We start from the raw sequence: 12092 nt of genomic DNA, 5'->3' as shown, positions 1-12092 counted from the left end.
GGACTTTTGGAAGGATCCTGCGGAAGGGAAAGGGGAGCTCAGGGCAGGGAAGGCCTAAACTTTCCTTGTGGGGCCTGAAGCAGCACTCCTGCTCCTCCTGGCCCCAGAGGAATGTATTAAAAAGTACCTTAACTGGCCTCTTCTGGGCCCAGATCCTTGCTCTCTTCACCTGGTTGTCCTGCTCAAGCCAGAGTGAAAATTGCAGTTGGGGCCCAATTACATCATCAGACCCTAATCTGCATATTTTAAGAAGGATCCCGCTGGTTTCAAGCATTTACCTGTGCTGCTTGCTCAGAAGAACAGGCTATAATCAGGATCAGCGTGAAGCAGGCAGGAAATCAGCAGGTAAGTCACCCGAGGCATTTTAACTGCTCACTCGGCTGGTTTCCACGGTAAGGTTAAAAATGCCCCAATCCTCTGTGTGAGCTCTATATAACACTCCTTTACCAAAATATGACCATACATCCTTTTAGATTTATTTCACCAGCACATCTACCTCTACTTCTCTGAAGGATGGATTGGGAATTTCCTCAGAGCTGTACTAATTTAAAGGAAGACTTGCATTTATATAGCACCTTTCATGATTTCAGGATGTCCCAAGTGCTTTACAGCCAATGAAGTACTTATGAAGTGTCATCACTGTTGTAATGTAGGGAACGCAGCAGCCAATTTGCGCACAGCAAGGTCCCACAAACGGCAATGTAATAATGACCAGATAATCTGTTTTAGTGATTTTAGTTGAGGGATAAATGTTGGCCAGTAAATTGGATTCCGCCACACATCCAGCGTAGTTATGGCCGCAGAGCAGGAGCTGATCCGAGGAAATTTTCGGGGTTCTGGTTTTCTCATCTGTCTTCAGTGGTGTTCTAGTGCATTTTGTCAGGCAAACAAAAATTATACAAAGGAGGTTACCTTGTCTCCTCTGCCAACTTACCTGCTGCCCTCTTGCATAGGACTAGTTTGCTGGCATTGCTATCGTCACGTGAAAATTGAAAATCACAAGCTGCCCATTTACTCCAGCTTTGGAACTGAAATATATTGTCTGTCACAAGCAATGATTTATTGTTGTGCCAAGTGGCAGATTTTTCCTGTGGATAAACTTGCTGTTAAGCAGAACGTGTTCTAATCAGGTTTACCTTTGAAGTGGAGAAACCTGCACAACAGTTGAAATGGTGTTTGCTTAACCAATATTAAAAAATGTCAAAACCTACCACTGTAAGAGATACTCGTTAAACTGATATAATTTGATGAAAAAGGAAGCACAACGGAAAAAGACAGAGGAGCAGGCAGTGAATGCTCCTTAAATTTAGAAACTGTCTTTCTGATAATTGCAGTAGGCTTATTAACTTTAATAAGCAACTCGAATTTGGAAGGCAACTGAAAACTGCAATTTTTCTCCATGCCAACCTTGTAATTTACAAAGATTATACACTCAGAACTGTAACAGTTGTTTTTTTGTGCCAAAAATGCTGACTTCAGGAAATGTACCTTCAATCTGTAAATAAATTAGACCAGCCTTTTGTTTTGTTACTGTTGAGAGATTTGTCAGGATTTCATGGAGTATGCTGTGAGAATAATTACATTTATAGCTTCCAGGCAACAAAAAAATGTAACTACATTAAGGTATTTTGATTTCTTTTTGTGAGTCTGAGTATGGAGCGCTACAGAAACATTAAACACAATTTTCCTCTTAGTGGAGGGGAGGGAGGGTGAGACAAAAACTATTTTAGCATCAACCCTAAGGTATTTTCTATAAATGTTAGTGTAACTTAGTTTGTCTACCCTTGAAACACCATAGCATACAAGGCTACGGACCAAGTGCTGGAAAATGGGATTAGAATGGACAGGGCTTGATGGCCGGCGTGGACATGGTGAGCCGAAGGGCCTCTTTCTGTGCTGTATAACTCTATGACTCTATGATTTTGTCGAGCACTAAACATGACTACCTAACATCATTAAACCAAAGAAAATCATTTATTCGAGTTAAATGCAGATGACATGACCAGGAAATTTGTTTTGCACTGAAAACTGTAGGTGGTGTGAAGGCAACTGGAAATTGTACCTCGAGCCTCGTCTGCATAGTACCGGTGAGCTGCACTTACTCATCCTAAAACAGGCCCCCGATTAGCATATTCAAGGGGCCAAATGCTAGGTGGGCGCCCCGGGCACTCGGAAGTTGCTGGTTGCCCAAGGGGGAACCAGGCACAGGAGATCGCGTGTGGAAATTGGTCCGCGTAACTCCTATTTTATGATTAGAACTCAGGGATCAATTTCTCCCCCCTGTGAATCTGCCCTCATAACTAGGTGTTCCTAAGGTTACATGTTAAATTTATCAGCTGCCACCTGCTTGAAAAAGTTATTTTGAAGGTGTGATTGATTAATGAAAATAAATACTAGTTTTTTGCTGCCACTGTACAGTATTTCTTTTCTTCCAGGATTTTTATGATCTTATTTCTGTAACAAAGATCACTGAGGCATCCATGTATCAGTTATACCTCTTTCACATACATTATTTGATTTGTACCGGTATGTTGATCTGTTCACACTGTAAGATTGCAAAATTTCTACATCTCCCAGAAGGTTATTATTAATAAAAAAAAGGGACCCTGCAATGGACATTTTAAATTAAAGGGTACCCAAGATGGCTTCCGAGCCTCGTGGCAGAAAGCCTGTGGGATTCAAATGTGGATTCTGCAGAGTATACAGCTTGGGCGTAATCGAAACTAAGGCTGCAGGTTTTCTGTGAAGAAGAATTCTACCAGACAGAACTTTGAATAATGTATCAGACCGAATTGGAGTCAGATTTAAATTCAGTGAGGCCCATAGTTTAATACCATCAAACAGTCTGCATACATAATCAAAAACAGATTAAACACAGCCATCGAGGCTGGACAAGCCCATCAAGAACTTTCAGAACAATACAAGTCAGTTATCAGGCCGGTAAATGCAATTACCGGCCATCTAAAAACAGATTGCTACCATTGAAAACTAGCCCGCCAGAATTAAGAAATAAGAACTAACCAGATTTGGCGCGAAGATAAGGGTTTTCGAAAAGGTATAACCGGAGGCCCCGGGTAGCAGTCCCATGCTCTGGCCCGCGCTCTCGCTCTTGCTTTTGCCTTTGACCCAGCTCTCGTGGCTCCGGCCTGTTGGGCTGCAACTTGTACTCGTGCCCTGGCCTCGTGGCAGGTTCTCTCCCCGGAGCAGATCTTCAGCAGCCAAAGACATTGTACCAACTGCTGGGAAGGGGAGCAAGGCCCAAGTCCACAGCCATCCAGGACGCCCAGGCCGCGAAAAGGGGCAAGACGAAGTTGAGCAGGTAGCCCAGGACGTGTAGTGTAGTCAGACAGATGAGATGAGTCAAAGAAGATGATAATACCTCGATAAGGGCAGAGCAAAACAGCGAGAACCGTATCGGTAATTTAAACCCCCAAGCGCCTAGTTATAAGCTGACGCCTGAGGGGAGGGAGAAAGTCCCTGAAGAGGATAACAGCAGGCATCTTGAACACAGTGTTAACGCAGGTCTCCATGCCACAATGAATACACGGGCGTTTGGTGCATGGCCAATAAGGCCTAAATGGTAACGACTGGTGACTGCCCGATAAATATAACGTTACCGTCGACGACCGCCCGAGGGAGAAGAAGAGGAGAACCCATCAGGGCGAGACGACGACGATAGCTGAGGAGAAGAGGGTGTATCACGGCAGCAGCTCCAGTACCGCGCTTCTGAAGACCACGTGGCGATGGGGTACCTAAGAGGACAGAGAGCAAAACCTCAAAACCCGTTTTCTTTTCCAGCAGTTGACTTTGAACTTGGATTGGTGAGCATACATTCTGGCCCCTCATAGCTTAATCTAGTTAGGTATAGGGGTGGGATAAGGATAAGGGGATTGTTAAGATTGTTGTTTTCCCTCGATGTGCCGTGTGTTCCCCATTCCCTGTATAAGTGTATTTGCCTATAATGTTGTAGTGGTAATTTCTTTTAAGACTGTATTAAAATTTTCCTGTTCAATAAAATCTTGGTTTTGTTTGCATCCAAACCACCTGTCTACTCGAGTTTTCTATATCGCTGCCTGTACCTAAGTCCGGTGTCTAGAACCCAGGGGCGTGGGAGCGATTCGAACTGCTCACAAACAGTCAGGGGCATAACTGACTGGGTGCACGCACCACACCTGCCACCCCTACAAAACTGACGACCGCAGCAGGACACCGGCATCAGGGTTGCGATATAGTAGACAATGGTTCGGATGAGCGAACCATTATGGTGGAAAGGATTTTGGATTATGTGTTTAGCAAGGTGAATATCACTAAGAAGTGGACCACCGCTCTGTTAAAGGCTGGGCGTCCGGTACATGCAGCGGCTAAATGGACAGAGGGCAAGGAACACAAGAAGTCCTTAGAGAAGGCAGTTTGGCTGATGTGCTTTAAAAAGCAGATCCAGCTTCTAGACGGGCTCATTGCCGCACAGGCAATCGAGTTAAGGGAGTCAGCCCTTGAAATTCAAGATAAGGCTCTCGCAGGGGAAAAGTTGTTAGCGGCCTTACAGGCTTTGAACCAAGAAGGGGTGCATCTAGTGAGAGAACACAAGGTTCAGCTGGAATACCTACGGTGCCAAGTCATGGAGGCCAAGGGAAATGAGTCAAGGTTGCGGGAGAAAAATGCCCGCATGGCGAGGCAGGTTAGGGAACAGGAAGAGAAAGTGCAGGAGGTAAAAGCCGCTTACAAGCTAGTGAATGAACAGGGGTTTGAGGAGGCAGACCACGACCCCTGTAAAGAGAGGATAGAAAGTCTGAGCAGGGCCCTCCAGAAGGCAAAAGGCATGGTATGCCTCATAAGCCCAAAGGCAGGTCAGGCAGATTTTATGGGGAATGAGGGGAGAACAGCACCCATGTCACGGGTAGTGCCCAGGGATGACCCAGTTGAGAGAGAGGAGACCTCAAGGCCACCACCCGTAGCGCCAACTTTCAGCGAGGTTTGGCAGCAAGGGGGGGTGGAACCGGGGGTGGAACCCAAAGCGGAGCCAGTGGTGGAGGCAGAGGTAGCGCAATACCCGCCCGAGAGGCCGGAACCATAATTAATGTGCCCAGCACAGCATCGGAGGTTCGGACCACCCGTCAATGGCGACGATGAAGGACCCCTCCAAAACCAGTTCGTGTTACCCTTTAACACCCAGCAGCTTAGGGTTATGGTCAACAATATTGCAAAGCTTTCGGCCAAGGGAGACCCCTCGATCCACTTCAGGGAAATAGAGCAGGCCGCCAGCGTCAACAACTGCGATGACAGTGAGAAGGCCAAGATGCTGCTATTCACCCTGGAGAGTAATCTCCTCCAATCCCTCTATGAAGTGTGTAAGAGGGGACAGAGCGGTTACGAGGAGCTTAGAGACGTGGTTCTGGAGGCCATGGGGATGGATGAGGGGAGTCTTTTCTCCCGCGTGGAGAGGACGGTCCAGCTCTCAGGGGAGACCCCGCAGGCTTTTGCTGACCGGCTGTGGCCGGTGTACCGGAAGGCTTGCCCGGGAATACCCGTCCGGACGTCCCTGAATGGGGATTCCCTGGCCCATTGGCTCCGTTGCCTGGTGGCGAACAGCTTGCCACAGATCTGGGCCAAGGCAGAAGCCTGGTTCAAACCCAAAGATCCCCAGACCATCGAACTTACGGTAATTAGGCAGCTCACTCTGGCCTATAAAAACAGTAGGGGAGCCGATGCACACCCACCCAAGGGTAAGGTGCATGAGGTAAAACCCGGACCAGGTAGGAAAGAGTGGCACCAGGAAGGGAGTAACCCCCCCAAAACAAAGACCAATTGTTACGGGGGTGGGAAGGATGGTCACTGGCAGAAGGAGTGTAAGAACCCTTGGAAGGATAACAAGGGAAAGCATCCCACAGCCCCAGCCCAAAAGGCAGGGGTAGGGTCCCCTTCCGCAGAGGTTGAGTTGCTTTTGGACGCCATGAGGTCCTTACTGACTGGCCAGGGGAGAGTAGCAGCCGCCACCGGTGCTCTCGCCCCATCAGCCCCATCCAACCCACAGCCGTGACTAGAGCCGACGCAACCTGTGTATCTGTGTTCGCTCCGATATGATGAGTGGAGGAGACCCATGATGGAGATGGAGGTGGAAAAGGTAGCGGGGGCGTATCTGTTGGACACGGGGGCATCGCGCACCGTGATCTACTCAGCTAACCCCACCACCTCACCTCTCTCTAGCGGGGTCCCATACAGTCTATCGGGGTTCACGGGTAAGGAACAGGCTGGTTCGGTCTCCATCCCGCTCGCCATTCGGATAGGACCGCTCTGCTCTAAGTGGACGTGTGTCTTGAATTGGGAAGTGGAGGGTGGAAGAGGGGTCCTGGGGGCTGACTTTATCGTAGGTCATGGGATCCTGGTGGATTTGAGGAATCACTGCCTCTGGGGGGCAGGAAAGGTAAAGAACGGTGAGGTCATAGTTATCCCGGGTAAGGAAGGGAAGGGGACCCTCTGCACCATAAAGCCCAAAGAGGATTATAACCTCGGGCTCATGGTCAGTAACACCCCACCAGAGTTCCAGGCATTTGTGCAGGCCCACCTGGCCGCATTTGCCACTCACAAACATGACTGCGGGAGGGTCACAGGGTTTGAGGTCAGACTGGACAGGGACCCCATGGCCCGACCACAGAAACAGTATAACTTCCCTAGGGAAGCAGAGCCGGACATGGAAGCAGCCATGTCCTCATTCGTACAGCAGGGAGTTCTGAGGCCGAAAGCCACCCATGTAAACACTCCGTTGTGGCTGGTTAGAAAACCGGACAATTCCTGGAGGACCACGGTGGACTATCGGGTGCTCAATAGTAACATCCCAGCCTGTGCACCTACAGTGGCAGCAGTTGCCGACCTGATAGGGAGTATTCCAGGATCCGCGACCACTTTCACAGTGCTGCATATTTCCAATGGGTTTTGGTCCATCCTTGTAAGGAGGGAGGATCAGAACAAGTTTCCCTTCACGTTTAAAGGGCAACAGTACATGTGGAACTGCTTGCCTCAGGGCTTCCATAATGTTGTATCTGTGTATAATAAGACACAGACTGCAGGAGAACGGTATAACAGGTGTTTACTCAACGTGGCTCACACGGGAACTGGTCTGTACAGATTACTACTCAGTGCTATATACAGGTGTGGTCACTGCCGGTACTGCAGTATACATGAGCTGTAAAAAGTAGTTCCCCCCTTAAAGGTATATACATTACAATTCCTCCCCTTTTAGATTAACAGTACCATAACACTCATTTAACAATTAAATATCAAACTAATTACAATTAACACTTTTAACATGCAACATTAGCTGAAAATAATCTATTTATATATTCAGTCTTTGGGTAGGCTTCCTGATCCTTTCAGGATAGCGCCTTTCCTGAGTGTCTTGCTCCTGGTGCAGAGGCGATTCTGGCCCCCTGTCGTTGGTTGGTTCATCAGCTTCCGATGCTACTGTTTCTGGGGTAGATGCGACCTGTACGTTGGGTTCATCACCAGGTACGTATGGGCGAGGCATGGGGTTGACTTGTTCCTGTGACTCCAGGATCTGGTCAGCATGGCATCTCACGATGCTCTCCCCAATGTCCACTGTGTACATTAGTGGGCCCTGCCGTGTGCATATCATTCCTGGCTGCCATTTTTCTGTTCGGGAGTCGCGGGCCAAGACTGGTTGCCCTACATTGAAGCTCCTTGTTGGCTTCTCATGGATGTGCTGGAATTGCTTACCCTCAACATCTCTTCGTACGTTTGGTCTGAGCAAATCCAGGCGAGATCTTAACCTTCGGTTAAAGAACATCATGGCTGGGGCCTGGTTGGTGACTGCATGTGTCGCATTCCAGTAGGCGAACAGGAAATTGTCCACCTTGTGCTGCAGCGGAATGTTGTCATTGTACATAGCCTTCATTGCCTTCTTAAAGGTTTATACGAACCTCTCAGCCAATCCATTTGTGGCTGGATGATACGGGGCGGATGTGTAATGCCTTACCCCATTCTTTTTCAAGAACCTCCGGAACTCTTCGGACACAAACTGTGGTCCGTTGTCGGAGCAAATCTGTTCTGGCAAGCCATTCCTGGCAAAAATGGTCTATAGGAATGCAATAGTTTTCTCTGTGGTGGTGGAGGACATTTTGATGACCTCAGGCCATTTCAAGTGCGCATCCACGGCTATTAAAAACATTGGCCCAGTAATTCCGTTCCAAACGCGTGAGTACGGTTGGGGTACTCACGCGTCTGGCTGGAGGAAATGCCGGTTTTCAGCATGCACAGCGCATGCGGAGAAAACCGGCATTTCCAGTCCTCTGAACGAAGGGGTTCAGAGGCACAGCGCGTGCGACTGCACAGGCAGCGCTTGCGCAGTGAACTTCGTCGATTTCATTCATGGATTCAGTGAGGTTAAGTCCTTACAAGTTACACTTGAAAAAAGCATGTGTAAAGTTGCTCCAGAGGCTGCGGAGGAAGATATATTTTATCGTGGAGCTTCTGAAAGGCAATATTTTTGTTTGGGAAAGGGAGGAAAGTTATTTTAAGAAATGCTGAAGTAAGTTTTAAAGTAAAAATTTTTTTTTTTAAACGGGTTTTCAGTACTGTAGGTAGAAGGAGCAATTGTGGCTGTGTGAATTGAATGTGAAAATGAGTGTTCTAAAATGAGTAATGTAACATTTCCAACACTTTTAAGAAAGAAACTTTTCATCAGTAATAAGTAATTATGTATGTATGTCCGCATATATTCCTTTACGTATATGCATGTATGTTTTATATTCCTTTACTTATGTGTATGAATGTATGTTTTTAATTATGATTTTCCAATAAGTTACTTTCTCTGAAAGTCATAATTAAATAAATACATTCATACACATACGTAAAGGAATATATACATACACGCAAAGGAATATATACAGACATACATACATAATTACTTAAAAGAATATATTACTGATGAAAAGTTTCTTTCTTAAAAATGTTGGAGTCATTTTTACATTTAATAAACACAGCAAATTCAATTCACATAGCCACAATTGATCCTTCTACCTACAGTACTGAAAAACCGTTTTAAAAAACAAAAATAAACTTTAAAACTTACCTCAGCATTTCTTAAAATAACTTTCCTCCCTTTCCCAAACAAAAATATTGCCTTTCAGAAGCTCCACGATAAAAAATATCTTCCTCCACAGCCTCTGGAGCAACTGTACTCATGCTTTTTTCATGTGTAAGTTGTAAGGACTTAACCTCACTGAAAGCATGAAAGAAACCGGCGAATTTTACTGCGCACACGCTGCCTGTACAGTCGCACGCGTTCTGCCTCTGAACCCCTTCGTTCAGAGGACAGGAAATGCCGGTTTTCCCCGCATGCGCTGTGCATGCTGAAAACCGGCATTTCCTCCGGCCAGACGCGTGAGTACCCCGACCGTACTTGCGCGATTGGAAGGGAATTACTGGGCCAACATTTTACATGTCAATAAAATGAAAAATTTAACAATTGCACGATTTGCCCCCTCGCATCTGCGACTGAGGGTCCAAGGAGGTGCATTGCGCAAGAGGTCATCGTCGTACGTATCCTCACACTGTTCCCTTTCGGGAACTGTATGAAGTGGTGGAAGGATTTCTGGCCACGTTAACACTCCTTCCGTGACCATAACCATCTTCATACCAGCCATTAGGGTGGTTAGTCCTATGGCACGAGGATTTTACGGGCTCCCACAACCCATCCGAGTGGGGGGGCCACCCACACCCGCGGACGCAAGTATCCCGCTGGATGTCCACCCAGAATTTATAGTTGGAGCTCCGACTCCACTTGCCGGGACTGGCTGGAGCGGGGTTCGAAACCCTACTCCTTCTGGCCCAGCGGCGGGGATGCTTACCGCTACGCAAAAGGCCCACTCCGCGCAAAAGATGACACCCTTACGTTTCCTGCACCTTTTCCCTCCCCGTGACTGGAGCCCTATGCTGCCACTTGAAAGACCAAGCTATCATCTGTCCTTTTTGCGGCGCCTTGGACTTCTCATTGCCAATGATGAGCAGGCGCTGCAGCTCCACCTCATTGAGGAGATTGCTGAGGTCATCATCAGTTCAATTGTGAGTTCTTTTAATGCCGTGAATTGTGCTCATTCCAGCCATTTCACGTTGCTAATCTGAGTGGGCCTTTGACGTAGCGGTAGCATCCCCGCCACTGGGCCACACCGCGTAGGGTTTCGAACCCCGCTCCAGACAGTCTCGGCAAGTGGAGTCGGAGCTCCGGCTCTAAATTCTGGGTTGACATTCAGTGGGATATTTGCGTCCGTGGGTGTGGATGGCCCCCCCCCTCGTATAGGTTGTGGGAGCCCGTAAAACCCTCCCGCCATAGGACTAACCACCCTAATGGCTGGTACAAAGATGGTTACGGTCACGGAAGGAGCGTTAATCACGGCCAGAAATCCTTCCACCACTTCATGCCATTCCCCAAAAGGAACAGTGTGAAGACACATACGACGACGACGTTGCTAATTAAATAAATGGAATGAAAAAATGATTTCAGGGCTTTTAAAATTCCTGAAATCGCTTTAATTCTGTTTAAAACTACTTCAGATTCTTCAAAATAATTTAAATGTTTTTAAAAGTTTATAAAAGTTACCAAAAGCTTCTTAAAAATACAAAAAACCTATTGAAAATGCTGCTCTACATGTAAAAATGCTTTGCAGCTTGTGAGAAGCATTGGGGGCGTGTCCTTTTAAAATGAGACCTCAAGGGGCGTGTCTCACTTGCACAGCGCGCTCCAGGCTTCGCGCTGGCTGCACTCCTGGGCGGCGTGACGTCAGACGCTGCCCGGGAGTCAACATTTTAAAACAGCAATTCCAGGCGTCCCTGAAGCTCAACGGCCGGTGCGTCGGGTAAGTGCATATCGGGGGCTTGCACGCACGGCAAGCCCCTGACCCGAATTACTGGCCCATTGAGTCCATGAATGGACCAGCAAAATCAATATGCACCCGTTGCCATGGAGATGAGGGCCACTCCCATGGGTGTAGAGGGGCATGTGGTGGTGCATTTTGGACTTCCTGGCATCCTGAGCAGCTCCTGGTCAGGTCCTCGATTTGTTTATCGATTCCCAGCCACCACACATAAGCCCTGGCTAGGCATTTCATTTTTACCCCTCCCAGATGACCCTCATGAAGCTCATTGAGCACTCTATCCCTTAACTTGGTTGGAATTACCACTCGGGATCCACACATCAAGGTCCCCCGGCACACTGACAGCTGTTCTCGCCTTGTCGAGAATGCTGGCAACAGTGAGTCGCCATGTGCTGGCCATCCCTTCACCGTCAAATCATATACCCGAGACAGTGTCCGGTCATTTCGGGTTTCCTTTTTGATACAAGCGTTAGTTACCGGTAGGTATTCAACTATAGTCGAATGGAATATTTCGACAGGATCCACTGCTGGTGCTTCCTCCGCAGTAGGCAGTGGCAGGCGTGATAGCCCATCAGCATTTCCATGCTGTTTCGTGCCCTTATATTCAATCTCATAGTAGTGCGCCCCTAGAAAGAGTGACCATCTTTGTAGTCGTTGCGCAGTCATCACCGGAACACCCTTCTTCGGATTAAAAATGGAGACAAGATGTTGGTGATCAGTCAGCAAGGTGAATTTCTGCCCGTGCAGATAGTGATTGAACTTTTTCACTCCCCACACTAGGCTGAAGGCCTCGCTGTCAAACTGGGCGTAGTTATGCTCGGCTGAGGTTAGTGATCGTGACGCAAAGACTATTGGCCTCTCTGAGCCGTCCGAGAATTTGTGCGACAGCACCGCTCCAATGCCGTAGGGTGACGCATCACATGCCAACCGAATTGTTAATGCTGGGTTGTAATGGGCCAATACATCTTTCGATGTGATTAGTGTTTTGCTCTTCTGGAAAGCTCGTCTACATTCATCACTCCACTTCCATGGCACCCCAGTTTGCAGTAGGGTGTTCAGCGGGTGTAGTATTGTAGACAAATTTGGCAAGAACTTATGGTAGTAGTTTACCAGCCCGAGGAACGACCTCAGTTTGGTAAACCACTGTCATACCTGTCTGTGTCTGTATGTGTATTCCACTAGGTACAGGTCTGGACATGCCTCGGC

Source organism: Somniosus microcephalus, chromosome 2 (genome assembly GCF_052327205.1).
Source record: "Somniosus microcephalus isolate GS21.2 chromosome 2, FLI_Smic_1.0, whole genome shotgun sequence".
In the NCBI taxonomy this organism is placed as follows: Eukaryota; Metazoa; Chordata; class Chondrichthyes; order Squaliformes; family Somniosidae; genus Somniosus; species Somniosus microcephalus.
The sequence above is the reverse complement of the archived record's forward strand: the minus strand, read 5'-3'. Positions refer to the sequence as shown.